Source organism: Peromyscus californicus, unplaced genomic scaffold, assembly GCF_007827085.1.
Source record: "Peromyscus californicus insignis strain IS unplaced genomic scaffold, ASM782708v3 Scaffold_3__1_contigs__length_106647218, whole genome shotgun sequence".
In the NCBI taxonomy this organism is placed as follows: Eukaryota; Metazoa; Chordata; class Mammalia; order Rodentia; family Cricetidae; genus Peromyscus; species Peromyscus californicus.
The window spans coordinates 79,215,560-79,243,310 of NW_026294551.1; the positions used below are offsets into that span (position 1 = coordinate 79,215,560).

A 27,751-nucleotide genomic window follows, 5' to 3' on the forward strand; every position below is an offset into this window, starting at 1 on the left:
CATGCTTCTCAGTCAACCATGTGTGTTGATTTTATAGTAAGAAACAAAACAGCAAAAACAGTCATTTAAGCAGGTGAGCTAGGGCTGGCAGGATGGCAAAGGCCATGCAAGCCTTGTGACCTGAGTTTGATCCTGGAACCCATCTAAAAGCTGGAAGGAGAAAACTGACTCCACAGAACTATCCTCTGACTTGCACATGTATACTGTGGCATGCACATACCCACACACACACCATGACATGCATACAATAATAATAATAGTAGTAGTAGTAATAATAATAGTAATAACAATAATAATAAATGCCTTAAAGAAGAATAGACAGGCAAGCTCCTGGGAGCCACACAGCGTGCCAACTTTGCCGAACATATATCTGCTGATCTGGGTGTTCCCTGAATCTCACTGCAGTGTGTCTCTGGTTGGAGGCCTGGCAGCCTTTGGATTTCTCTCACGTGACATCTGTGGTCAAAGCTTCTTTTCAGCTGCAAAGTTCGTGTGGAAAAGCTGGTTGTTGTCTTCATGGTGACCTCTTTGGTAGCTGCAAGTTTTACAAACATAAGAGAGTCAGCAATGTGTCATCTAAAACATAAGCTACTGCCACAGAATTAAGGACACAGGTCAAGGAATACCATCTTCATTTAAAAGAAATTGATTGATTACAGGTATAATTAACACCTCAAAGCTTTTTTACTAGAGTAAAAATATTAGTTGGATCACCTCTGGGGCAGGAATATAATAAAGAAGTTTTAAAGAACTAAGTACCGGTAGCTGACCGGCAGAGAGAGGTAAAGCGATGGGCTGACCAGAGGAGCAACTGGGAACAGAAGCACTGCATTTCAGCTCATTTACTTACGGCGTCCCCTAAAACTGCTTCCCTCTCTTGGGGAACAAATGAAAAGGCAAGGCTCTACCTTAACCTATAAGGATTGGCACGTATGACCAGGAGGCAGTCGAGCTTGGGATTGGAGAGAAACAGGAACTGAGTGTTCTCCTGGGGTGCAGCCTGCAGATGTAAAGGAAGTCACTGAGTAGGGTGTGCAGCCTCTTGTGATGGGCAGAGGAATGAGTGAGGCCTTGAAGGGGTCTCCATCCACTGTGGAGTACCTCCAGAAACAAGGCATTGATGTGCGGGTCCTCCAGACAGAGCAGGCAGTGAAGGAGTGTAATGCCTTGGGTGTCCAGGGGGTAAGAGTGGGAGGTGTTTTCCATTCCACCTGCTGATGGGACCCACAGAGGAGAATAAAGCACTAAGCAACAACAAAAAAAGAAAAGGAAAAAAGTACCTAAGCAAGCTCAGTTACTCCCATTTGTTAGCTGAGGATTTCCCTCAAAAAAACATAGCCCAGCCGGGCGGTGGTGGCGCACGCCTTTAATCCCAGCACTCGGGAGGCAGAGGCAGGCGGATCTCTGTGAGTTCGAGGCCAGCCTGGTCTCCAAAGCGAGTTCCAGGAAAGGCGCAAAGCTACACAGAGAAACCCTGTCTCGAAAAACCAAAAAAAAAAAAAAAAAAAAAAAAAACATAGCCCAAGCTGGCCTTGAACTTACTATGTAGCCCAGGTTGGCACAGAAGTGGCAAACCTCTGCCTCTGCTTCCCAACTGCTGGGACCCCGGGTGCGAACCACTGCACCTGGTTTCAAACTGAACTCTCTAGAGCTGAGAACACACCCACAGGGGGATTGCTCTGGTTAAGACTTTGCCGGAGGAGCTCTGACCCAAACAGGTCTAAATCCCCAACTCCAGACACGTAAGGTGTTGAGTTAGGCTTTGATTTCCTGCCCGTGATGGCCGACGTCACCTTTCCCTAACCAGATTGCCTTGCAGCCCCTACCTCCAATTTTTTTTTTTTTTTTTTTTTTTTTTGCTTGTTTGTTTCTGGTATCCTGAACTCTGTGAGAGGATTGAGGATCTATCGTGTGACCTACTTAGGAAAGGGTTTTCTCTTTTTTGTGGCTGGAGAGAGGAAGAGATCTGCTTGTCATTTGATTTGTCATCCATTTTCCCCCAAAACTTTTCTTCTAGCATAAGAAGAAAAAAGAATATTTTTAAGGGAACACGGTGGACCACTTTCTCATGTAGCTAAAATCCCGCTGTGGTTTTCTTGCAGCATGGGCAGCTAAACCACTACCACAGCTGACCCTCATCCGTATTCCCTCTCTAGCCTCCCTCCCCTCTTTCCCCCACTCCTCTTCTCCTTGATTCTTATTCCTTCTTTGATCCCGCAGCTTCTCCCCTCCTTTCAAGTCAATCGCTCTCTGTTTTTGCTAACCTTTTTCAGGTTCACACGGGCTGTTTTCTCCTGGAGCTTCCTAAGTAACTAACATCCTAACTAATATGAGACACGGTGTGAGTTACTTCTCTTATTACTGTGACCAAATATCTGACAGGAAGATGCAACTTATGGGAGGGAGGGCTTGCTTTGGCTTACGGTTTGTGGGGACCGTTGACCATGGAGAGGAAGACATAGGGACAGGAGGCTCCATGGTGGGAGGTGTGTGCTACTGGGACCCATATCTGTGTGTGTGTGTGTGTGTGTGTGTGTGTGTACAAGCATGCCACAGCATGCATGAGTCAGAGGACAACTTTCAGGACTCAGTTCTCTTCCTATACCATATGTGTTCCAGGACTGAACTCAGGTCTTCAGGCTTGGTGGCAAGCTCCCTTACCACTGAGCCAGTTCCAAGGCCCTTGAGTCAAGTCTTTACCCAACACTTCCTGGTTTACTTCAACATCTCTCAATGTGCACTTTTACCTTTGCAAACTCACATTTGTGTAAGAGTCAGGTCCTGTCCATTTCTGACTCTCTCAAGCAAATTTTGTTTTGTTTTGTTAATAGAACATTTCTATAGATACCAATTTACTTAAGATGCCCCAGAACCAAACAGCCCTGTTCGTTCCAGCTTTGTCTCTGAACTTCCTTATGGTTGCCATCTCTTAGACAGGGGATCGTGCCTCCATTGCATCTCCTGGACAGAAGGTTGTGCTGTGCTTCTGTTGTTACATGTATGACCACAGTGCAACACCCTGGGCTACTTATCCTTCCACATCCAGATCCCCTATCTGCTGAACAATGATCCCAAGTAGCAGAAGGCCTCTATTCATGAACTATTACACATCACACAGTACCACACTGTGCCTAACACCTAGCCAAGGAAACATCAGAATAATGCTAAGAAATCTAGTCTCTCCGCAGGCCATGTTACCATTTTGTCAAAATGCCCTTAATAACAGATGATTTCAAGCTTGTGATAGCTGAATTAAAAAGTGTCTGGTGGATGTAAGTCTACCAAAGGCTCACAGTTAGCACCACAGGCACATGGCCCCACTCTGTGCCGAGGAGCTCATCCACATTATCGCCTTTAATCTTCCTAAGAACCGTGGGGGTGTGGGAGAGACTTGTCATCGGCCTCATTTTCCCAGATGTGAAAGCTGAAGTTCAGAGAGTGAGAGGCGTGTGAGGATCTCACAGTCAGCTCTTCCAGGCACCATCTATGTACCAGATGTTAAGAGGTGCTGCAGATATGGGAATGAGCAAAAGAAACACAGTCCCCCCCACACACACACACACACTTTGATTTAGTAACATCTCAGACAGACAAATATCAGCTGCTTATGAGCCTTAGTGAGGAAAGAAAATGAACTGGTGAGCTAGAGGAGACAGGATGCCGAAAATCAAAGTAAGGGAATGTGGGGGAAGCACTCCATGTTCGTAGACTGACATTCAAGTGACTTGGAGCTGCCCTGCAGCGATCTTGGGGACCACTAATGCAAAGGTCCTAAGGTGAATTTGTATTTCAGGTGGCTGTCGCATATAATGACAGTAGAATGGAAAGAAGGAGAGGTGACAGATGGTGTCAGATAGGAAGATGGCATCTTGCAATGCCTAACGCCATGATGAAGAGGTTTGAGTTTTCTCTAAGGGAAGGCGAAAAGTTGCTGGAGGGCTCTGAGAAGGAAAAATAATATGATCTGGCTTCTGTTCATAAAGACCTCATTGGACGAGGCATGGCTATTGCCCATGATCCCAGTATTTGGGATGTGGAGGCAGGAGGCTCCAGGCCCACCCACATTAACCCATTTCCCCTAATAAGCCTCCACTTCCTTAAGTTTCCACAAGCATACAAAACAATAACAACTAGATGGGAGCAAGTGTTCAAACATGTGTGCCTATGAAGGACATTTTACATTCAAACCTCAATAGACCTGTTATTAAAGAAAATTAAAATGTGGAAACTAGGGATGAAGCTCAGTTGGTGGTGGAGTGTTTGTCTAGCACAGACAAAGCCTTGGGTTTGATCCTCAACCTACATAAACCAGATGTGTTGGTACATATCTGTGATTCTAGCACCTAAGAGATAGAAGCAGGAGTATAAGAAACTGAAGATTATCTTTGACTACATAGTGTGTTGTTGGTTGGTTTTTTTTTTTTTTTTTTTACTCTTTTGAGGGGCCCACCACCCAGCTCCCAAATAAATCACACACAAAGACCTATTCTTACTTATAAATGTCCTGCCTTAGCTTGGTTTGTTTCTTGCCAGCTTTTCTTGAATTAGACCAACTATCTTTGGCTTCAGGATTTTTTATCTTTCTCTGTTCCTTTTTCTTTCCTTATTACTCTGTGTCTGGCTGTGTGACTGGGTGGCTGGCCCCTGAAGTTAAGGGCCAGACTCACCTACCTCATGAGACCAAATTCTGGAGATCCAGTAGGAAGACTTGTCTAGAAGAATAACCAATAACCGGGAACTCCAACAGCATGGACAGTGAGCCTAAGATCCACAAGCCTGTAACAAAGAATGAGGACAGAATTTCAGAACTCTCTGAAGAAGGCAAGACATGGGTGGGAGACTAATATTTATGGAGTCCTTATTATATCTTCAGAAGTAAACTAACTGTTTCTCTGTGTTATCTTATCTAATCGTCACAGCCCTTTGAGGCTGATCCATTGGACCACTAAGAAAACCAAGGTTTGGAAAGGTAAAATCATGGCCCCAAATTCTCGGGGCTCACAAACAGCAAAGCTTACAACCAGCTTTTTGGGTCCCCCAAATCACTCAACCCCAAATCAAGCCACCTCTTGTGTGTTTAGTCCTTTGATCTACATATACAGACTGGAAATGTGGGTCTCAATATTCGGTGGCTGCAATAAGCTCCATTTTCTCCAGTGGTTTCCGCTTTCACTCTCTTTTTCATACATTGACTTTCCAATTAATGGCAGAGCCATTCATAAATGTAGTGGGGAACCCTGGCTGTGACTTTGCTTCCTTTCAGAGAGCAATGGCTCTTTAAGGCTGATGAAGTCTAATGCTTGACGTAAATCCAGGAAAGAAATGAATGAGCACTATTTAAATTGCCCAAGCCTGAAGTCAGACCATGGGAGAGACCCAGGAGCTACCTCGACAGCATCATATTATCTGTCACTGAGAAGGGAGCCAGCAGTTAGCCAGGCAATCTAGACTGACCACAGTAACATCTCAGGGAGAGGAAGTCATGATGGTTTTTGGTTACCCGGAAGCTGGCGCAAGCTATTGCTGAGTTCTTTGGCTTTGTGTCATGAAAGAAACTGATTTGATCAACGACACTGCTGCTATCTAATTAGCAAGCATAGCCACCCTCCTGCATCAGTTCCACAGAGATTAAACTTGGAATCCTGACTGCAGACCAGTGTTTGCAGCCAAATGCCGCAGTCCCTGACATCCTCAATCCATACCAAGTTTCCCTAGAGTCAACCACAATGGACAATGGCTCTGTAGCCCAGAGCTGGAGGTGCCTTTTCAAATACCCAACTAGCTGGGCTGTTGCTTGGATTCTAATGGCTCCCTCAGGGGAGGGGGTGAGAAGGTGCAGTGTCAATGACACAGACACCAGGAGTCCATTGAAGGCAAATAACAAACTCATTTATTCAATAACAGGGAAGGCCTTATATACCCTCCTCCCAGCACCCAGTCTGTGTGGTAGTCCTTCATTGACTAGGCGCGATCAGGAACTCTGACAGCGACCCTTGCTAGGCCCTCAGGCAGACTCCAGGTTGGCTCTTAAGGAGTATGTTAGGTTCATGCCTTGGCAACGGGTCTGAGCCAATTTCCTTGACCCTATAGGCCTGTCCTATTACACTGGGCCTCTAGAATACATGGCTCGCAAACCAGGTGGCTTTGTGATAGCCCTAAAGGTGAAGGAGTCTCCCTTCTCCATAAGTGCCACCCAACCACCTGAACTAAGCATGTTTGCCCTTCTTGTTTGTAACTCCAGCCCCCTGGAGGTTGAGGTGAGACAATTGAGGGTTCAATTGCCCATCCTAGGCAATCAGCAAAACACTGTTTCAAAAACACAATACAAAATAACAAAATTCATTTGTATTTCCCACATTCTCAACAAGAAAAGAAGGCACAGCTCTTATTTTGTTTGTTTGCTTGCTTGTGTGTGTGTGTGTGTGTGTGTGTGTGTGTGTGTGTGTGTGTGCATGTGTGTACACATGTGCATGCACGCTTACACATGTGTAAGTATGAAAGCAAAGAACCTTGGGTGTTGTTCCTCAGGCACCATCCACCTTTTTTTTTCCCTTATGATAGAATTTCTCCTTAACTTTCTCCAAGCAAGCTAAGATGGCTGGCCAGTAAGCCCATGGATTCTAGACTTCCCAAAGATGGAACTGCAAGTGTACATCACCACACCTAGATATTTTTCTTACATAAGTTCTAAGGATTAAACTCAGGTTTTGGGGCTTGCAAAGCAAGAATATTACCGATTGAGCTATCTTCCCCCAACCCCTTGGTTTTGGTTACTTGCTAATCGTGTGTAGCTGGAGTTTTCTCCAGTCCTGCCTGGCCCACGGTCAGGACAAATCTCTCTCACCCACCAGTCCTACAGCCGCTTAGACCCAACCGAGTAAACACACAGAGACTTTTTTTTTTTTTTGGTTTTTCGAGACAGGGTTTCTCTGTGTAGTTTTGCACTTTTCCTGGAACTCGCTTTGTAGACCAGGCTGGCCTCGAACTCACAGAGATCTGCCTGGCTCTGCCTCCCGAATGCTGGGATTAAAGGCATGTGCCACCACCACCCGGCCACACAGAGACTTATGTTGCTTACAAACTGTATGGCCGCAGCAGGCTTCTTGTTATGTAGTTCTTATATCTTAAATTAACCCATATCTATTAGTCTATAAGTTGCCACGTGGCTTGTGGCTTACCAGTACCTTACATCTCGCTTTTCATGGCGGTGGCTGGCAGCATCTCTCTCCTCAGCCTTCCACTTCCCAGAATTCTCCTCTCTCCTTGTCCCACCTATACTTCCTGCTTGGCTACTGGCCAATCAGTGTTTTATTTATTAACCAATCAGAGAAACACATTTAACATACAGAACATCCCACAGCAATCACGTGTGCATACATGCAGGCATGTATATGGAGGTCAGAGGACAACCTTGGATGCTGGTCCTCACCTTCATCCTTGTCTGGTGTCTTTCTTTTGTTGTGTGATATTTTGTTTGTGTTCTGACAAATAAAGTTTGCTTGGAACCAGAGGGTGGAGCTAGCCACTAGTTAACCATAGAGGTTTGGAGGACTGTAGAGAGAGGGACAAGAAGTGGTAAGGCAGGGCTGATACAGGATCTCAGCCCCTTTGGACTGGAGGAATGGAAGAGGAAGGAAGCGACTGTGGCTGCTCTCCTGCTTCTCTAATCTTTCATATTTTTACTCCAATATCTGACTAATAGTTTTTATTGATAAGATTAATTAGATTTACACTTCATTCTTTTCCTTTTGGGGGATGCTAAGTATTTAAACCACAGCCTCAAGTCTGCTAGGCAAGCACTCTAAGCACTGAGCTCTGGACCAAAACCATCTGTTGTTTGAGAGAGTCTCTTATTATTTGCTGCTTTATATAATAGGCTAGCTAGACCAAGAGCTCTGAGGATTCTTCTGTGTCAGCCTCCAATCTCACATAGGAGCACTACTATTACAGATCATCATGTCCTATGCCCAGCTTTTATGTGGGTTTGGGGGATTTGAAGTCAGGTGCTCACATTGAACAAAAAGCACTTCTGCCCACTGAACATGGCTGTGGTTTCTTGAGACAGGCTCTCATGGAGCCCAGGCTGAACTCAAGACTTGCATGACCTTGAGTTCCTGGATCCTCCTCTCTCCCCTCCTGAGTACTGGGATTATAGGCATGTGCCCTTCTGCCTGGCTACAAATTTTCAATTTCCAGCCAGGCATGGCTTCACACACATTGTATCCCAACATTCAGGATGCAGAGACAGGAGGATCTCTGTGAGTTCTGGGCCATCCAGAACTATGCAATGAGACCCTCTCTCAAAAACAGACAACAAACAAAAAAACTCTCATTTTCTTCATAAGAAAAGGAATTTGTCCCCAAGTAGTCAAAGTCATGGCACATTTCTCAACAATGACTCGTCATTTTTTTTCATGAATTGATTTTATTAAGTTAGTTTTGTCTTATTGCAAAAAGCTGCATATGTTCATTACAAAAAATTTAGAAGATACAGGAAAGCAGAAAGATCATAAAAACTCATGCCCCAAGCAAAGCCACTGAGAAGCCTAGAACATTTATTGAGCCATTTTTCTGTGGAATATCATACGTGCTGCCTTCCAATCTCCCCAGTGTCTTTCCACACCACACACATTTTAATATAATATTTTACTAATGTAATTAACTCTGAGAATTTCATACAAGGTATTTTTATCATATTCACCTGTGACTCCTTCCCCTAAGTCCTCTCAGATCAGCCCCTCCTAATTTCATTGTCTTTTTTAAATTTATTTTTTAATAACAGCAGTTCTAACTTGTGGTGCCCATATACTCATAAATGTAGGGTCCAACGGTGTGTGGTTGACCTAACAGTGACCACACCCTTCGAGAAAACCAAATCTCCCTCCTCCAGAGGCTATCTGTTACCAATAGCTCCTCAGAGAGGGGTGAGGACTCATGAGCCCCTCCACCTCTGTGCTAGAATGTTGACTGGCTTAATCTTATTCAAGTCATATGCAAGCAACCACACTGTTGAGTTCATCAGTACAGTAGTCCTGTCATGTACAGAAGACACTGTTTAACTACAGTCCTCTCTGGCCCCTGGTTCTTACCATCTGTCTTCTCCCTCTTACACAATGGAGCCTTTGTGGTAGAGGATGTCCCATTTGTGGTTGAGTACGCAACTGACGCATAGTCTCTGCACTTTGATTAGCGGCGAGTTTCTGCACTGCTCACCTCCCACTGAACAAAGAATCTTCTCTAATGAGATCTGAGAGGTGCACTGATTGGGGAGTATAGAGCTATAACTATAGAAGGTAGTTTGATAGGCTGTACATTTAGCAAAATAATAGAAGGTTCGCCTCTGGCACCTGTGAGTTCCGAGACCATGGGTTCTTGGCCAGATTTGCAGTACCAGGCACAGATTTCCTCCTGTGGGATGGACTTTCATTCAGAAAGCAGTTGATTCCCTTTGGAACATGTGTCACTGTTGCGCGCATGGCCCGTCTTGACACCCTGGTCTTTATTGCAGTTCACAGGGTTCATAGATGGAGAAGACTGTTGATAACTTTCCCCCCAGCCACCTACATAGAACCTTCTAGTACTGTGATAACTAGCCAGCAAATAGGAAGCTTCCTAGTTAATATCAACTCAATTTTTCCATGCCAAGTGAGCAATGTATGTGGTGTCTTCAGCAATAAGATTTCATCAAATTCTGGTTGGCAACCAAGACCAGTGGTGGGTACCTGTATTGTTTGGAGGGTCTCCAGGATATCCTGAGCAACAATTTGAGGTGAGACTGGGCTTTTGCTTAGCAATCTATGGCTTCTGGGAGAAGGATTATTCATTGTGTAAGAATACATATACTTATGCATATGTGTGTATATGTATGTGTATATACATATATAGAAAACTTATAAAATATATACACACTTTTCTGATCATACTCACTTCATTAATCTTAACTGGTTAAATGCCATATATCATTAGGCCAATTACTTATGTCACAGTTTTGAAGTTGGTTCCAATTTTAATCATTATAAATAATATGGCTATCAAATTTTTGCATACAAATAGTAACCAATATTTATTGATTCTCTCCATCCACTGTGTGGGTCCCAGGTATTGAACTCAGGTCATCAGCCTTGGCAACAAGTGCCTTTACCCTTACTTGCTGAGTTTTGATGCTTTGGATGCCATACTACAGGTTTCACATGTATATTTTCATTTAACCCTCCAAAGAGCTCCACGGATAAATAATATCTCCATTTCGTAGATGAGGAATATATAGCTTAGAGAGATCGACTTCCCCACAGAGATAGAGACAATAACTCTAAATTTTAACCTGTCAGTCTAACTCCAGAGTTAACAACAGTAGCTGCTAAGACACATTCTCAGAACTGCAATTCCAGAGAAGTCGAATACATAATACTTTAAAGCTTTTCAGTCATCTCTCTCAATTTCCCTCCAGAAATCATGAGCCAATTTATACTCCCAAAATCAGTGCATGCTATTCTGTTCCGCTTGCATCCTCACCAACACTATTAGCTTCGAATTGTTCGTTAGAGAGATGGAGCCCATTCTTCTTAGTGCTTGGCCCCGCGTGTGGACAAGCCAGCTCTTGATTGAAGCCGTGATTTTCTTTAAATCAATGGTCCTTATCCCTTTTTTTAGTACAGGGCTCTTTAGAAAACCTGATGGAAGCTATGAAACAGTTATAAAGAAATTGTACATCCGAGCATCAGGCAACTCTTTCTTCTCGGTGGTTCACAGACACCATTTTTAGAGGCTCGATGCATTAACAACATTGAAAGTAAAACAGAAAGTGGGGCTAATAAACCCTGACTTCAAATGCTGGTTTTACCAGATTGTCCTTTTTCTTTGAACAAATCCATAGGGGAAAGATGCAGATCAAGAGAGACTAGGATGAAGCACCCGAATCGACAAAGGGAGCGCACAAGCCACACAGAGGCAGGTGGCCAGGTCAAGACTATCTTCTAAGGTTACTCTGTCCTCTCCTAAGCCAGCAAGAGCTCAGAGCAGATGGGCTAGCCTGCCTCCATTCATGCATGTCAGCAACCTCGGAAGGAGTCTGAGATGCGTTTGCCAAATGTGTTTGTTCACACGCTGGACTTGCACATGGCCTCTCCTTGCATCCTACCCTTTTGGTATTTGCAAAACCCGGAGTCATCAGAGACTGCGTCAGCTCTCCTGATGCCCTCCTGGGACAATCAGTGGGTTAGAGCATGGGGAAAGGCACAATGGAAGATGAAGACCAGAGCCCAGTTGGTCACTTCTTCTCACTGCTACTGAGCCAGGTGGATTTTTCTTCATGCCCTCATTCTAAGCATGCACCTCTGGGAGAAATAGGGCAATTTTTCAGAATGACCTACTGAGGCTCAGTGCCTTTGTCAGGTTTAGGGTTGAACATCAGATTGAGACTATAAGGAAGGAAGTAGACAAAAGAATTAGCAAGCCTGAGTAATCCCTTTGGGGTGACCCAGAGCAGAACTGTGTTACATTGGAACAGGAAGACCGCCAGGAAACAGAAAGAATGTAGCAGCTTCTCAGACTGGAATCCAAACTGCCCTGGCCTGACCACCCAATCACAGCAACCGTTAGGGTCTTATTGTGCACAAGACCCTTTCATCCTAGTCAAAGATATGAGAAGGTGACAGGAGCAAGGATTTGGGGGTCCTTTTAACACTGGCTTAATTCTGTGTTTTCACCTTTCTTTGCTTTCTCCATTCTCTGGACACCCCTTCTACTGTTCTCTGGTTCTTTCGAGGTATTGCCCATCTACAGATCGCAGAAACATCTGTGACTTAAGATCCCTCCTCACTCCACCTTCTTACGAACCTTGGTCTGGGAGGTCTGGATATAGGGAAAGATGGTTTTTCAATTCTAAATAGTTTCTCCCAATTTGCCTGAGAAGAAAGGTCATCTAAAACCTAATGCATTCATATCCTAATGTACTTTTCCCTCTCTTCTTTAGATGCGCTCCCTTGTGAATTCTGTTCTACATTTGGTTTGGTTCTAGTTTGCTTTTGTTTGAGATAGGGTCATGTAGCCTAAGCTTGCCTCAAACTCCTAATCCTCCTGCCTCCACCTCCAAAATGCCGACAATTCCATGTTCACCTTGCTCTACTTTCTTTTTGTTTGTTTTGTTTTCTCCATGTTCTAAGTGTGTGGTGTCTTACACTTTTACCGTAAAGTTCCAGTGGACAGCCCAGAGCAGTGGTTGTCTTGGGGAATCTCCAGGGCACTCCTGACCAACTCAAGGGGAGGCATCCCACATCTGACACTGGACTTTTTCTTTGGCATCCTTTGTCTCTGGAAGGAGTATTATACTCTGGGTAGAGTGACTACATTTCAACTCCTTTATGAAAATATTAATTTGTGGAAAGGAAGAGAGAAGATGAACTTATACAATAGGCAGCTTCCATTTAGTTTTTTTCAGACATCCTTAGTGTGAGTTATCCCTCCCCTGGTCCCTTCCTCTACCCTACCCTCCCATCCCTCCCCCGCATTTAGACCTCCCTCTGCATTATTCCTTCTTTCCTCCATATCACACATGTTCTACCATACCCCCTCCCTTAAACTCCCTTGTCCTCATCTCCATCAATGGCCCCTTTGTTACTACTTCCTTTGATTCAACACACAAATCTCCAGGTAAACACACAAATCTAAAGATTCCATGCTAGGATCCTCACATGAGGGACAGCATGCAATGTTTGTCTTTCTGGATCTGAGTGACCTCACTCAGTATAATGTTTTCTAGTTCTACCCATTTACCTACAAATTTCACAATTTTATTTTTCTATGCTGCTGAATATGATTTCACTGTGTATAGGTAGCACATTTCAATTACCTGTTCATCGGCTGATGGGCATCTAGGCTGGTTTCCATGTCCTAGATATTGTGAAAATGGCTATGAACATGGATGAGCATGTGTCTCTGTCAGAAAGTAGAGTCCTTTGGGTCTATGCCCCGGAAAGGAATAGCTTAGTCATACAATTCACCTATTTCTAGTGTTTTGAGGGAACTCCACACTGATTTCCACAGTGTTTGCACCCATTTACACTACTTATTTAGACTTCTTTGGGAAACCTGCTATCTTGGTATTTGCGAATTATTAAAACCACAGAAGATAGTAACCCAAGAACTCACAGTTGGCTCTGAGAGATTACTTCTCTACTAAACCTCCACTTTAACATCTGTGAAACGTGCTGAACCTGGTGACATAGGTGTGTCATCCCCACTAGCTGGGAAGCTGAAGCTTGAGGGTTGCAAATTCGAGGGCAGCCTGGACAACTTGGTGAGACCTTATCTCAAAATAAAAGGCATAACTAGGACTGGGGGCATAGCCGAGTGGTATAATGCCTACCTAGCGTGTATGAAGCCCTAAGTTCAAACCCTCATACTACAAACAAACTAACAACAAAAAAAAAATCTGTGAAATGGGGACAATGGTAGCTCCTACATATAACTTTTGGGTCCTAAACAGAATGGTGCGCCATAGGGGTTAGTTAAAGCACCTGCCGCCTGCCTACTATCATTTGATGATAACTGATTTCATTGTTTGTTATTTATGTCAGAACGCCATCTTCACATCATAAAGACTGTATCAGTTACTCATCTCATTACCATGACAGGAGCAATTGAAGGAAGGAGCAGTTTCTTTGGGCTCACAGTTCCAGTACAGTTGATTATGACACCAATGACCCCAGGAGCTTGAGGCAGCTTAATCCCGCCGCATCCGCAGTCAGGAAGCAGAGAGTGATGGATGCCAATGCCCAACCTGCTTTCTCTGTTTTATTCAGTCCAGAACCCAAGAGCAATGTTGCCCCCAGTTAGGGAAGGTCTTCCCACCAGTGGACATAATCTAGATAACCTCTCATGGGCATGCCCAGAGGTTGATTTCCTCCATGATTCTAAGTCCTATCAAGTGGATAATCATCAATATTAACCATCACAAAGGCCGATTCCCTTTCTAACTACAGTGAGAGTCTGCACCTGTTCTCTACCTCTGAAGTCAGGAAGCTGGACACCTCTCAGGAGCTAAATAGCATCCCTACTCTAGGCTTTTCTGAAACATTTATTCAGTTGCTCTCATACCTCCATGGGTAAAGGGAGTACTCTTCCCCACCATTCCAATCTGTCTCCTCAACGTTTTCAAAGGTGGGACATTTTCTTAAAGCAATAATGTCAAATAATGCTTCCTTCTCAAACAATCTCCTACAAGTCTCTCCTTCCCTGTGTGTAACCAGCACCTCTGGTCTTCTTCCAGACAACCCCATACCAAATGCTCCATGGGGCATACAAGTCTCTAGGCTAAAAGAGTCAGCGGTAGAAGGGAGATCAGGAGTTTTGGGGGCAGGCCTAGAACTGAATCTCATTTTTGCCACTGTGCAGTTTTGGACAATTTGCTTAATAACCGAGCTGTTGTTTTCTGTTGCTGTTGTTATTGTTGTTGAGCATATAAACTGCACATTATTATTGTACTCACCTTCTAAGCTTGGGGAGGCTGAACAAAATAATCAGTGAAATCTCCTTGATTCCAGGATCAATATTAATCTGCTTGATTAAATGCTCAACTAGCTGCAGGCATCTAGGAGATGTTCGATTGAGGCTCCCTGCAAAGTGGAGCAAGGCTTGGGGACTTCCTGCTGACACCAACAGTCTAAAACCCTGCATCCAGAAAGCCCGGTTAGCTTAGAATCCCAGTGCTTATAGGGGCGGAGGCAGGAAGATCACAAGTTCAAGGCAATCTTTAGCCCACAAAGAGAATTTGAGGCCAACCTGGGCTACATGGAACCCTGTCTCAAAAAATCACAATAATTCAGATCTCCCAGAGCCACCAAAAGAACAGAGATGAGAGGGGATGAGCAGGAGGTTGGGGAGCCCAGCATCCAGCATTTTCTCCCCATGTTTGATGTCTTAGTCAGCTCAGGCTGCTCCAAGAAAGAACAACTACTAGGTTACTCTATTTTCAGTACAGATGGGTTTTTGCTTATCTTCTTAATTATTAATTTTATTGTATGAGTGTTTGCATGTATGCATGTGCACCACATGCATGCCTGGTGCCTGTGAGGGTGAGAAAAGGGCATCAGATCCCTTGAAACTGAAGTTACAGAAAGTTATGAGCCACCCTGTGAGTACTGAGAACTGAACCTGGGTCCTCTGCAAAAGCAACAAGTGCTCCTAACCACTGAACCATCTTCCCAATCAGTGCTTTTTATTTTATCAGCACAGTTCGGTTCTTTTGACAGCCTCTTCCAGATTTCAGGTTGACTGTTCTGTCTTCACATGGAGGAAAAAGAGTAAGAAAGCTCTAGAGACCTCTAAGTTTTATTATACTGGGGATGGAAGTCAGGATGTTATACATACTAAGCAAGGACTTTCCTACCCCTCTAGAGTCCCATTTATAAGGGCACTATTCTTATTTTTGAGAATTCCACCCTCAAGACTGAATCCCCAAAGGCCCCACCTCTCCATTCCATTACGTCGGCAGTTTGGGTTCTAAGCTATGAAGTTCAGGACTCATACACTGCACACGGTGTGAGAGGTTGTTCTCTCAAAGAACCATAGCCACATGGGATGTAAGCACAGGGATCATCAAGGGACTGGAAAACAAGAGGCAGGAGAGGCCACGCTGAGGTCAGACACTCCCATGAATCCAGACACTCCAAGGGAGGGCTTTGAATTTGAAAGTCTGTGGGGAAGTGACTAGGAAACATCTCACCTACTTTCCGGAAGAGCGCCCCCCCCCATCATGTCTGAGTGGCACATACATAAATGATACAGGGACAAATAGAATACATTCAGAATTTCTCATGTGCCCACAGCAAGCCCACCCATCTCTGTGTCTATCCTACAGCAGTCTGCCAGCTGAGCAAGGAATTGTTTTCCAGACCCTTCCTTCTGAAACACTCCCTTCTGTGAGCAGTTTTTAAGCTGTGATAGAGGGCAGGAATTTCAGGGGCTTTTTATTGAATTTTTTTCAATGATACATAAAAACATACAGTACGTAGTAATGGAATACCATGTGATGTTTTGATACGGTTATACATTACCTAATCTCTAAATTGAGGTGAACATATATAGCTCCTCAAACACTAAATTGATCATTTCTCTCTCCTTTCTCTCTTGCATATTTTATATTACTTTTATTTTATAGATAACAATGTTTTGCTAAAGTATATTACATGCTCTACACACATGCCTGGTACCCATGGATACCAAATATGCTGTATCCCTTGGAACTGGATTTACAAATGGTTGTGAGCTACCATGTGGGTGCTGGAAACAGAATCTAAGTCCTTTGCAGGAGCAGCAAGTGCTCTGCACTAATGAATCATCTCTCCGTCCCTCAATCTCCTCCTACTTTTGAGATAGAGTCTCAATAAGTATGCCTGCTGGCCTAGATCTCAGAAGTCCACTTGCTTGCTTCTGCCCCCAGACTAATGGAATTACAAGCATAAAACACCGTGTATGATTTTGATCATTTCTTTATGGTTAAAAAAAAAAACTTTTGAAAACTCCTTTCTTCCAGCTTTTTGAAATGCACCATGCTTTCTTATTATCCATGGTCGTGACTCTGTGGAGCAGCACCCAAAATTTCTTGCTCCTATCTGACTGATGCAGCACCCAGGGTCATTTTAGGGCATGCTCACAGACATAGCCTAAGAGCCAGGATGAACTCCATGTTTCTAGAACCTGGAGAATGACTGCCAGTCAGCAGCAAAGAACAGTCATTTCATCATACCAAATTTCCCAGTGCCAGGCAACGTGCTTGGCTCTGGGGACACAAGAAGGCAGGAGGGGACCTCTGGTGAGGAGTCGGGATACCCGGGAGCTGGCTACTGGCATCATTCACACTGCAGTCAAGGACCACGGAGGGCTCCAGATGACAAAGACAGCGCGATCCCCCAGACACAGCCTCTGAGGGAACATTGTGTCCCAGATGGGACCAAACAGGTGGAAGGGAGATACGCGGAGCCATCCGGGGGTCCAGAGCCAAGCTAAACATGGAAGACTGGTTTGGAGATAGGAAAAGTTTGATTCCCACCAGTCAAAGGATGGAACAAAGGGATGAGTCAGAAAGAAAACTCAAATGAGCCAACAGCTGCTGGGAGACAGGATGAAAGGAATCTTGTGGAGCCTAATGGCCTAAGTGGTCCAATCTGGCTGGTTTCCCATCTGGCTCCCTGAGGCCGGTAATTGTCCCTGTTCTGTGGTGGAGCCTTTTATCTGAGACACCTAGGCCTTTCAGCCCGCTGACAGGCTCATCTACCACCTTGGAAGGAAGAAACATGCACTGGGTGGCCTGTTTGTTCTGGGCTCAAAGAAACTCAGGCCAAAGAGACCACATCCTTTCCTCTAACTTCAGGCCCATTTCAAAATGGTGAGCACAAGGCTTAGGGCCAGAGGAAGAAGAAAACCTGAGAGTTCTTTGGTCCCTTGCTTTGTAACCTATCTGCTTGGACTGGAAAGGCCAAGGCCAGGCCTCAGTGTCCACCAGATATTCTGTGTAGACTTCCCCCTGACCCTGTATTGTCAACTTACCCCTCCCACACACACTCCAGCAAAGCAGCACTTGTTTATTACAAAAAAAATAGATGCAAAGTGAAATTTTTCATACAATCCATCCTTCATAGATAAACACTGTCAACAATTCAGTCTTTATTCATTCAGACTGTTCTTGCTATTAATATAATAGTCTACACAGAGAGAAAGAGTGTTTATAAAAATCAGATTGTTGGGCCTCTAGACAGCCATGAAGAAGACTGGTTTTTCTTGCAGCGGGTCTGAGTTCCATTCCCAGCACTGACATGGCTGTTTGTGAGCCTCTGTAACTTCAGTTCCAGGGGATCCAGCGCCATCTTCTGGCCTCATGGGCAGCAGGCATGCATGCAGTACACACATACAGGCAAAAAAACGTTCACACACGTAAAATAAAATAGATGAATCCTTTACAAAGGAGGATGTAGTCATGAGCTCCTGAAATTTGCTCTTTCTTTTTAATACTGTTACATAAGTCACTGTAGACCAAACTTACCATTTTAGTAAACATATGGTTTTTTCACGGCATGAAAGCTGCATGGTTTATTTTACAATCCCCTATTGTTGGCAATCTAGGTTATTTCTCAGTTTGGGGGAGCACTGCTTTGGTTCCCTACTCTTTTCATCTTGCTCTCTTTCAAGAACACTTCTAGAGGACAAGTTCCTGGGTGTCACACTTAAATGGAAAACCATGCTCATTTTGATCTTATTAGATAACACCACTTTGCCACCCCAAACTGACACCCTCCACGAAAGCGCACAAGGATGTCGTCTCTCCTGTTCCCTTGGCAAACAGAGCATCAGCACTTTTTCCCCTCTAAGTTTTATTTGTGTGTGTGTGTGTGTGTGTGTGTGTGTGTGTGTGTGTGTGTGTGTGTGTGCGCGCACCTAACGAGTCCAGAAGAGGGTATTAGATTTCCCTGGAGCTGGAGTTTCAGCTGATTGTCAGCCACCCTGTGGCTCTGGTCCTCTGTGTGAACAGCAAACACTCGGGTCTGCTAATCATCTCTCCAAGCCTCACAGCACTTGTTAAGCTGTCGTCTCAACTGTCAGCTCTCAAACGCTTTGCTGCTCTTACTTTGCATTGTTTATTTGTAGAAGAATTTTACTTTTCACCAAGTCCGTCACTGACCACTGTCCTTACCTTATTTGCTTATCCAGCTGATTTGCTTGGTTTTTCTACTGACTTGTTTGTCTCTGGTTGATTTCAAAAAGAGCTTTGCTGTATCAGAGATGTCGTTCCCTTTACTCTCTTGGGCTGGAGATGTAGCTCAATGGTAGAGTGTTTGTCTCACATTCACAAGGTTCTGGGTTCAACCCCAGCACCTCAAAACCAAATTAGTATTTCCCTCAATTCTTCTTACATCTTTGCTTTTAAAGTTTGCAGTCTTTGGGATAGAGATATAGTTCAGTTAGTAGAGTGTTGGCCTAGCAAGCATGAAGTCCCGGTTCAATGCCACTTAAACCCTATGTGGTCATGCATGCCTGTGATCGAAGCACTCAAAGAGATGGAAGCAGGGAGATCAGAAGTTCAAAGCCATCCTTGGCTATATAGAAAGTTCAAGGCCCTATCTTGTCCCCAAAAATAAGTAAATAAATAAACAAATAAAATCTGAGGCCTTACAGACATCTCTCAACAAGTTCATCTATATTTCTTCCTTACCAGTCCTGAAATTCTGCCACACCTTAAAATACTCCTTTTATCAAAACCATAAAAATATTTATGTACATTCTCTTCTGATTTTTTTTTTCAATACTGAGGACTGAGCTAGGGCCTCGTGAACCCTCGGCAAGCGCTCTGCCTCTGAGTTACATCTCCAGTGCTATGATGACTTTTTCTTTTTGTTGTTGATGTTTTTCTTTTTGAGACAGGGTCTCCCTAAATTCCCTAGGCTGGAGTTGGACTCTCGGTCTCTCGGTAAGCCCGGGTAGACTTACAACTTGTGACCCTACTCCTTAGTGCCCAAGATTACAGATCTTAGCCACTAGGCCCCCAGCTTTCCTCTAATATTTTAATAGGGTTTTTGAATATTTAAAATATTGAATACAAGTTTATTTCTGTATAAGAAGTAAGTAAAGAGCCAGGTGTGGTGGCACATGCCTTTAATCCCAGCACTCAGGAGGCAGAAGTAGGCAGATCTCTGTGAGTTTGAGACCAGCCTGGTCTACAGAGCAAGTTTCAGGACAGTCAGGGCTACACAGAGAAGCTCTGTCTTGAGCAGCCAAAAATAAAAAATAAAAAACATAGATGAAATAAGGATCCAGGCTCATTCTTTTCTAATTGTCCCAACATTGGTTATAAATAATCTATTTTTCCCGAAAGCATTGAACTGACACATAAAATTTCATGGGCATTTGGTTTGTCATCTAAACCATATAACTTTATGGATCTTTCTACCTTTCCCTGTATTTCCTGCCCTAATATTTTATAACAGAGTTAATACACAGGAAGGAGCTCGCTCATTTCCCCCCTATTCACCCCATCATTACTCTTCATTTTTTTCAAATTTCCTGGACATTTTCTCATAATTGCCCTTCTATATTTCATAGTCATGCATAGGCTTGATTTTGGATTTAAAAAAAAAACCTACTCCAAAAAACTTGTTGGGATTTTAATAAGGTTATTTTGAACTTTCAGAGGAATCTGGGGAGAAATGGATTTATGTTGGATAGGAACTTCTGTACAACAGCAAGCTATGTCTCTCCATTTATATATGTCTTCTTTTTATGCCCCTTTATAAAGTTTTGTAGCTGCCTTCCCATAAATCTCACCAATGCTCAGTTTGTGAAAACCTTCTACAGGGAAAATCACTATTTCCCATGAGGTCAAAGCGTAGAAGCTTGGAAGATGCCTCTACTCCTAACTTTGGGCTGATGCCAGCAGGTGGATCTTAGTACCATCAATTAATCAACAATTAATAGGTGTTGTCTGTATGTCCAAACCCATGCTAGCAGTATGAAACATAGACCCCCATCTATAAAGAGTTTCTATGGTGCCCAAAGCTAGAACAATGGAGTCCTACATGGACCTGCGCACTATGGGCTCTGCTTGGTGGGAAACAAGAAAGAAATAGCCTGAGCAGTCAGAGAAGGTCTCAAGGCAGAGGTGAGAACTGAGCTGGGTAAAGTAAAAAAGAGTAAAACTAAGAGAAAGGAAGCCATATGTGATGGTGCATGCCTGTGACTCCAGTACTCAGGAGGCTGAGGCAGGCAAACTGCCATGAGTTCAAGGACAACCTGGACTATATAGTAATAGCCAAGATATCCTGGAGCTATAGAGGGAGATCATGTCTCAAAAGAACACAGAGTTGGGGCTAAAGAGATGTCTTAGTGTTTAAGATCATTTGTTGCTCTTCCAGAGGACCCAGGTTCAATTCCCAGTCGTACATGGCGGCTCACAGCAATCTGTAACTCCAGCTCCAGGGCACCTGATGCCTCTGGCCTCCAAAAATACTTGCAGTCAAGTGTACATACCCACATACAGAAACACCAGATAGTCCTAATCGGGGGACTCAGTGCTTCCTGGGTAATCAAAGAGGAGACTCAGTGGGCCTGTGGGTCCCTGAAATCATATGATGTGAAGTTATCTGCTTAACCAGTATTGATAACTGAAAAGAATCCACAGAACTCTTGGCTTCTAGATACATGCACAGGTTTTAATGGCTAAATTAAAAAAAACCTATAATAACCATATCATTAAAAAGACATAAGTAAACAATGCTGCCTTTCCCTCATCCCAGAAATGTGCTAAAGTAGAGAAATAATTATTGTGTGTTATGGAAGCTGGTCCAGCTTTGAGGCCAGAGATATCTGAGTTTGAGTCCTAGCTTTATCACCTGAGAGCTGTTTGTGATATCAGACGAGTCCCATATGCACAGAGCCCCAGTGTGTACCAGTGTAAATGGAGACTAGGGAGTCCATCCCTCCTGCCTGACTGCTGCCAGCACCACCCAGATCTTAGCAGAGCCTCTCTGTGTGTTCGTTCCCTGCTCTGTTTTCACACCCCAGAGAAAAGAAGTTGTAAGGAGGAGGCCGCTGAGCCAGGTCTGGAAAGGAGGAGGAAGAAGGGAGATCCATCTCAGGCCAGTGGACAGCGAGCGCTCACAGGAGGAAAGCGGCCAGAAAAGCCAGTGCGGGTTGCTGAGGATCAGCTCACTGCAGCCAAGTTCAATGGGTCTCAAATTCCAGCCCCAGCAGTTTGAACTTTCTCCTACTAACTATTGGAGCCACAAGAGAACTGAGGACAAGGGAACCAATCCCATGCTTTTCCCTGAGTACCGAGAAACGCAAGAAAACACATATTAAAAATAAATGTGTGTGCCTGGGGCTGGAGGCCAGTTGGTAGAGTCCTTGTCTAGGATGTGTGAAAGCCATCTCAGTACACACAAACAGGTGTGGTCTGCCTACCTATAATCCTAGTCAGTACTCAGGAGGTGGAAGAAGAGGGGTCAAAAGTTCAAGGTCATCTTCAGCTACATACTGAAGGGGGGAGGAGGGGTTGTTGTTGTTGCTGCTGTTAAAATAATGGTTTTAAATTATCTGTCAGTTTTATACATTTATACAATATATATTGATCATATCTATCCACTGCCACCTCCCTCCAACTTCCCCTAGCCACCTCCCACCCAATCTTCCTCGCGGTTTCATGTTCTTCTTTAATTTTTTATTTACATGTTGAGTGTAAAGCCAGCCTGGACGACACAAAGATCTGTCTTAAAAATGAAATAAACTGGGTGCAGAGGAAAGGGCTCAGTCAGTAAAGCACTTGCTGTGCAAGCCTAAGATCCTTAGTTTGATTCCTAGCTCCCATGTTAGAACGTCAGGGGTGATGGCATGTGCTTGCTGGAGAGGCAGAGAGAGAGAGAGGACTCCTGGGGCTTCCCGGCTGGGCAGTCTAGTCTAAAAGCAGGTCCCCGTGAGAGATCTCATCTCAAAAACATTGAGTGGATGACTCCTGTGAGTAACACCTGGAACTGACCTTGAGTCTCCACAGTTGAGTGTATATGTGTACTCTCACACATGAGTTCAAATAAATAAGTACATCAGTGTGGCATGGGATAGATAATACTTCTCACCTCAGAGTCCTGTTCAGAAGCAGATCTGATGTACTGGATCAAAGATTCTGTGTCCCTTTTTGTTCCTCTGTGTGTGTGTGTGTGTGTGTGTGTGTGTGTGTGTGTGTGTGTGTGTGTGTCTGTCTGTATGTCTGTCTATCTGCTGTCTGTCAGTCAGTCTGTGTGTTGCATATGGGCATGGGCACACATATGTGTGGGTATGCATGCATGTGTGTACAAGGACATGTAGAGGTATAAGGTTGGTGCTGGGAATTATCCTCTATTGCTCTTCTGCCTTATTCATTGAGGTGATGTGTCTTAAGCCCATAGCTCACCTGTGGCTGGTCTCACTGGCCGCTTTACTCTAGGCATACCCTCTCTCCATCTTCCAGGCAGATCACAACGCCCACCCAGCATGTATGTGGATTTCGGGAACAGAACTCTAATACTCATGGTTGCACAAGCATTTCAACTACTGAGGTGTCTCCCCAACCCAGATACCACATTTCTAACACAGGCCTAGATATTACTTACCCAGAAGTTTCACTTTGAATGACTATTCACATATTCCTATTTTATTACTTCTATCTCTACTATTATTTGTGTAATGTCGGTCAGTTAAGTGCCCATCATAACCTGCCCGGCCCTATGCTAGGCTCTGGACAGAGAGAGAAGAGTCCAGCCTACACTCTCTTTTCTAGACGTTCACAGTCTAATCAGAGATGAGGTATAGACCAAAGAACTGAAATGCAAGGTAAAGAGTGACAGAGGACACATTTTGGGGGTACAGAAAAGGCACTTGGAATGCTCTGGGTGGTAAGAAACTCTTAGATAAGGGGGTGAGGACTACCTGGTGTTTAAGGACATGAACAGGAGCACTATTCTCTTCTTATCAGTCAATGAGCAAGAACTCAGGCACCAGAGACGGGTTTTCAGTCCTCGCCCATCCCTTCCTGGGCATGGGACCCTGTTGGCCACTTCCACCTCTGTGTCGTCCTGTACAGTGGGATCACTGTATGGCCACAGAGGATGTCTGCAAACACGCTACTTGACGGGTGCTTTAGGAACCACATACGGTAAACAGCTACTCTGCCGACTATTATTTCCAGTTTGTTTTACAGCTTAACATGGATCTGTGGGCCCCGAAGACATTTGATTTGTCAGACGAGTTTATGATCTCGTTCCAGGGTTAAACGGCAAATGAAAATGGAAAAACCTCGAAGGGAGTTTCCAAATCCAGGAAGGCTTCCTTTTACAGAGCCAGTGCTGAAAGAATTAGCTAGTGTTTTATATTTTTCTAGTTTTTATTGGGCCAGACTGTTTCAGCTAGGGAGACGCGGCTTGGCTGAAGGTGTAGCCAAATACTGCTAATAAGAGCGTGGGGGAAAAAAAATAAAAAATAAAACCCCACTCAATTTACAAGTTGATCAAAACGGTTTCACCTCCCACTGGCTCCCCTGAGATCATGGGTTTGCCTGATGATAACTGTGAAATAAGTCAAATCCAAATTTATAATCCAGAGCCCCTGAATGCCATGGCCCAGAGGGATGCTACAAACCACCCAGCTCGATATTGGTGCTCTGTACACCAGATAAACAGTGCCACAAACTCTGGTGCCTCCCCATTGCAGTGTGCAAGCGTGTTCACTGGTTGTTAGGCGAAGGCCTCTGGGTATGCACAGCAAGGAGTGGTAAAGACTAAAAAGATTCCCCATTTGTCCCCGCGGCGAGAGAATAAGGTCAGAGGGGTACAGGCACACTGGGGACTAACAGGGTTTCTGGTGTTAGCACTGAAAGGTTTCCTTTCAAGGTCTCTGTCCCTTATGTGCAGGGGCCTTGGTACAGCATTACATCTGTGACACTGTGGCTTCATCTTTAACACAGGAACAAATCCTATCTTGGTCATCAAGTTGTCGTGGGAATTACATAAGGTAGATCATTTTTTTTTAAATTGTCTAACCATAGCAAGGAGGTGATTTTTTTAGTTTTTAAGTGACATTCACTGGGTTTTAACTGATTTCATAATTACTTTGTATGGGGGGGGTGTGGAGGGGGGTGGAAAACACCAAAAAGAACCAAAAGGAAAATTCACCTATAATTCCCCCCACCGGGGGTTAAGCAGTGTTGATTGATTTCATTGTCCATTCTTCCAGTCTGTATATCTATCAGCACATATATCCCATTTCCTCTGCGCTGTTCTGCTGGTTAAGAGCTTTTGTTTGAGGCTGCCTGGATTCAAAGACTCAAATTCTAAACTCAACTTCCCACCTGCTCTCTGCCCTCTGGGAACTTATTTGTGGAATCCAGACTTGTTTATGTCAGCACAGAATAACCATGGCCTGTAGACCAGAAATGCAGGCTGGAGTATATACAGTCCCTGAGTGGGGCTGTCCTAAGAACAAGGATGGTAAAATGAGGTATCTAGTCTAGTTTTTTTACCCAGTTGTTGTGATAGTATATGCTGAGAAAAGTGACTTAGTGGGAAAGGGGGGGGGGTTGCTTCAGTTCACAGTTCTGGGCTCCAGTCCATCGGTCAAGACGTCAAAGCAGCAGGAACGTGAGGCAGCTATCCACATGCACAGTCAAGAGCAGCGGGAGACTGAATGCACGCATGCTTGTGCTCAGCTGCTTTCTCCACTCTTGCACAGTTCAGAAGCCCCTCCCAAGGGAACTGTGACACCCACCGGGGGCCTATCTCAACTAATGTAATCCAGACAATCCTCCAGAGACAGGCTCCTAGACCAACCTGCTCATTGAGGCTCTCTTCCAGATTCCATCAAGTTGACAATGAAAACTAACCACCACACTGGCCAAAAGCGGCCCTGCTTTTAACCCAGAGCTAAGTGCTAAGAAAGAATTTTGTTAAATCATTGCTATAACTCTGCAAACGTGCACTATGGCCACGACAAGTGTTCACTCACAGCAGGTTGAGAGCATGGTTGTTCAGTGTTTACTCTTCATCGTTGTGGAATAGACCCTTCAGGATGACCTCCTTGGAACACGTCCAACCAACAAATGCTTCTCTCTGTCCAGGTCCGGTTGGGTGTTAGCCTTTGATCCTTCCACTTCACAATCCCCATAAACCACTCAGGCTCCTAAGAGCCAATTGACGTAGGTGGGCTTGCAACAACATCTGTTCCCCGACTTTATCCCTCCCCATCCAAGTCTTACCTCCTCCTCCTCCTCCTCCTCCTCCTCCTCCTCCTCCTCCTCCTCCTCCTCCTCCTCCTCCTCCTCCTAGTGCCTAATAGAAGATAGAGGAAAATAAAAGAAATGTCTCAGGCAAGTGGTGAGGTCTCACCCCTCAGCCCTTTCAGAAGGGCTGTCTCGTTTCATCCACTTAATAAGCCTGATCCCAAAGCTGCCAAGTAAATCAGGGTGGGGCCATGGGGCCACCAGCACAGTGCTTCCCAGGGATATCTCAGCTGCTGGTCAAAACAAATCCGATGTATGTTTGAGTGGTCTATGCGATGGCTTCAATGACAGCTAGAAATGGCACAGGAACCTCTCAATTACATATTCAGTCACTGATCAAATATTTACATAGCATCCACTATGTGCCAGGGACTGAGCTCCCATAGGAGAAAGGGATTCTCAGGTCACATAATTCAATACTTTAGGTCCCTCAAAAAGGAGTGCCTTTCACCTTAGGATCAAAATGTCAACTCGTCTCTACTTGTACTAACCTCTCTTCTCTGAGGAAGAGAAATCAGGCCCAAAGGCCTGCCGCCAGTCTGGAACAATCCAAAAGGTACTGAGAGGGTTGTATTTCAATCTTACTTTTCTTAACCATGGCTTTTCATTTATAGCACGTGATACATGTTTTCAACTAGTAATAAAAGATTCTCTCAAGACCCTTGATTCCTTTTTGAGGGACCTTGAGTCCAGAATATAGTTCTGGGTTGGGGAGACGGTTCAGTAGGTAAGAGTGCTTGCACATGAAGACCTGAGTTCAAATCCCCAGCAGCCATGTAAAAAGTCAGACCACGGTCCCACACACCTGCAGCCCCACCCCTTGAAGGGCTGGGCAAAGAAAGGAAGACACCTGGGTCTCTCTGGTCACCAGCCTCATCCCGAGCTCACTGAGAAATGCTGACTTGGTGGAATAAGGTAGAAAGTAACCGAGCAGGACACCAGATAGCCTCGACGTACATTCACACTGAGGTACATGCACCATTCACAACACACACACACAAGAGCATGCTTTATGGATTTATGATCATTAAAGTAATGATTAAACACGTGCAAATGTTTAATCGGACGTATCTTTTGTAAGCATCTGTTAGACTGTATATTTTTAATTATCCTACAAAAGAATAGGTTTCATTATGGAAATTTTGTACCGTTTGTTTTCGTTAATCTTCCTCCCTCCTCCTCCTCCATCTCCCTGCCCCTCCACCTTGCACTCTATAGTTTAGGTACCAAATGTGAATGAATTTAAAGAAAAGCATTAAGTCAGTGGTGGCTCAGACTGACAGTAGTAAGCCTAGTCTTGAAGGCAGGAGTCTCGGCCTTTGGAGGGTTCCTGCTCTGTTTACAACTGTTTCCTGAGGAGGGGGGGGGGGGCACAAGAAGGTTTCATGCAGTTCCGGTAGCTCAGAGACCACGTGGACCCAGCCTTGGGCCCAAATGGAAAAACGCATTACAGTGAGAGCCCTGGCCTGTGGACAGTGACCACTGTCCCCTTCCTGGTGGCAGCCCCACTGCTGTCCATAGCAGAGCAGAAGCTGTGTGTCAGTGTGCTCACAGCAGCCATGAGAGCTGAACACACGGAGAGCTTTCAGTATGCCCAGCCTTCATCCCTGCAGAAGAGAACACTCATTTTCCAGGCTTCTGAGCCCCACACTCTCAAGATGCCTTTCCCACACCCCATCCCTGAGAATGCAGATCTGCCTATAACTTTCCCCAACTCCGCTCCTCCATAAACGCATTGAATCCAGTCTACAGAAACAGGAACAGGTCCTAATGACTATCTGCTATTTACCAGGCTGCGTGACCTTGAATGAGTCACTCTCCTCCACTTAGCAGACATACTTAGGAGACTTGCCAAGGCCCAGCAATCTAAGGTGCAGGGCCTGAAGCACTGGGATTGTTTCACTAGCCAGAGAAACGGAGCCAGGCTCAGAGACCAGGGATGTTCACATCGAGTTAGTTACA

General features: G+C 44.6%; 1 protein-coding gene and 1 pseudogene across 1 annotated transcript in view; both read left to right on the forward strand.

The window, feature by feature from the left end:
* The window catches only part of LOC128121443 (mth938 domain-containing protein-like), an 8,001-nt pseudogene extending 6,783 nt beyond the window's left edge, over positions 1–1,218 (forward strand).
* The window catches only part of Adra1b (adrenoceptor alpha 1B), a 58,673-nt gene that overhangs the window by 22,711 nt on the left and 8,211 nt on the right, over positions 1–27,751 (forward strand). The gene's annotated exons all lie outside the window — the stretch shown is intronic.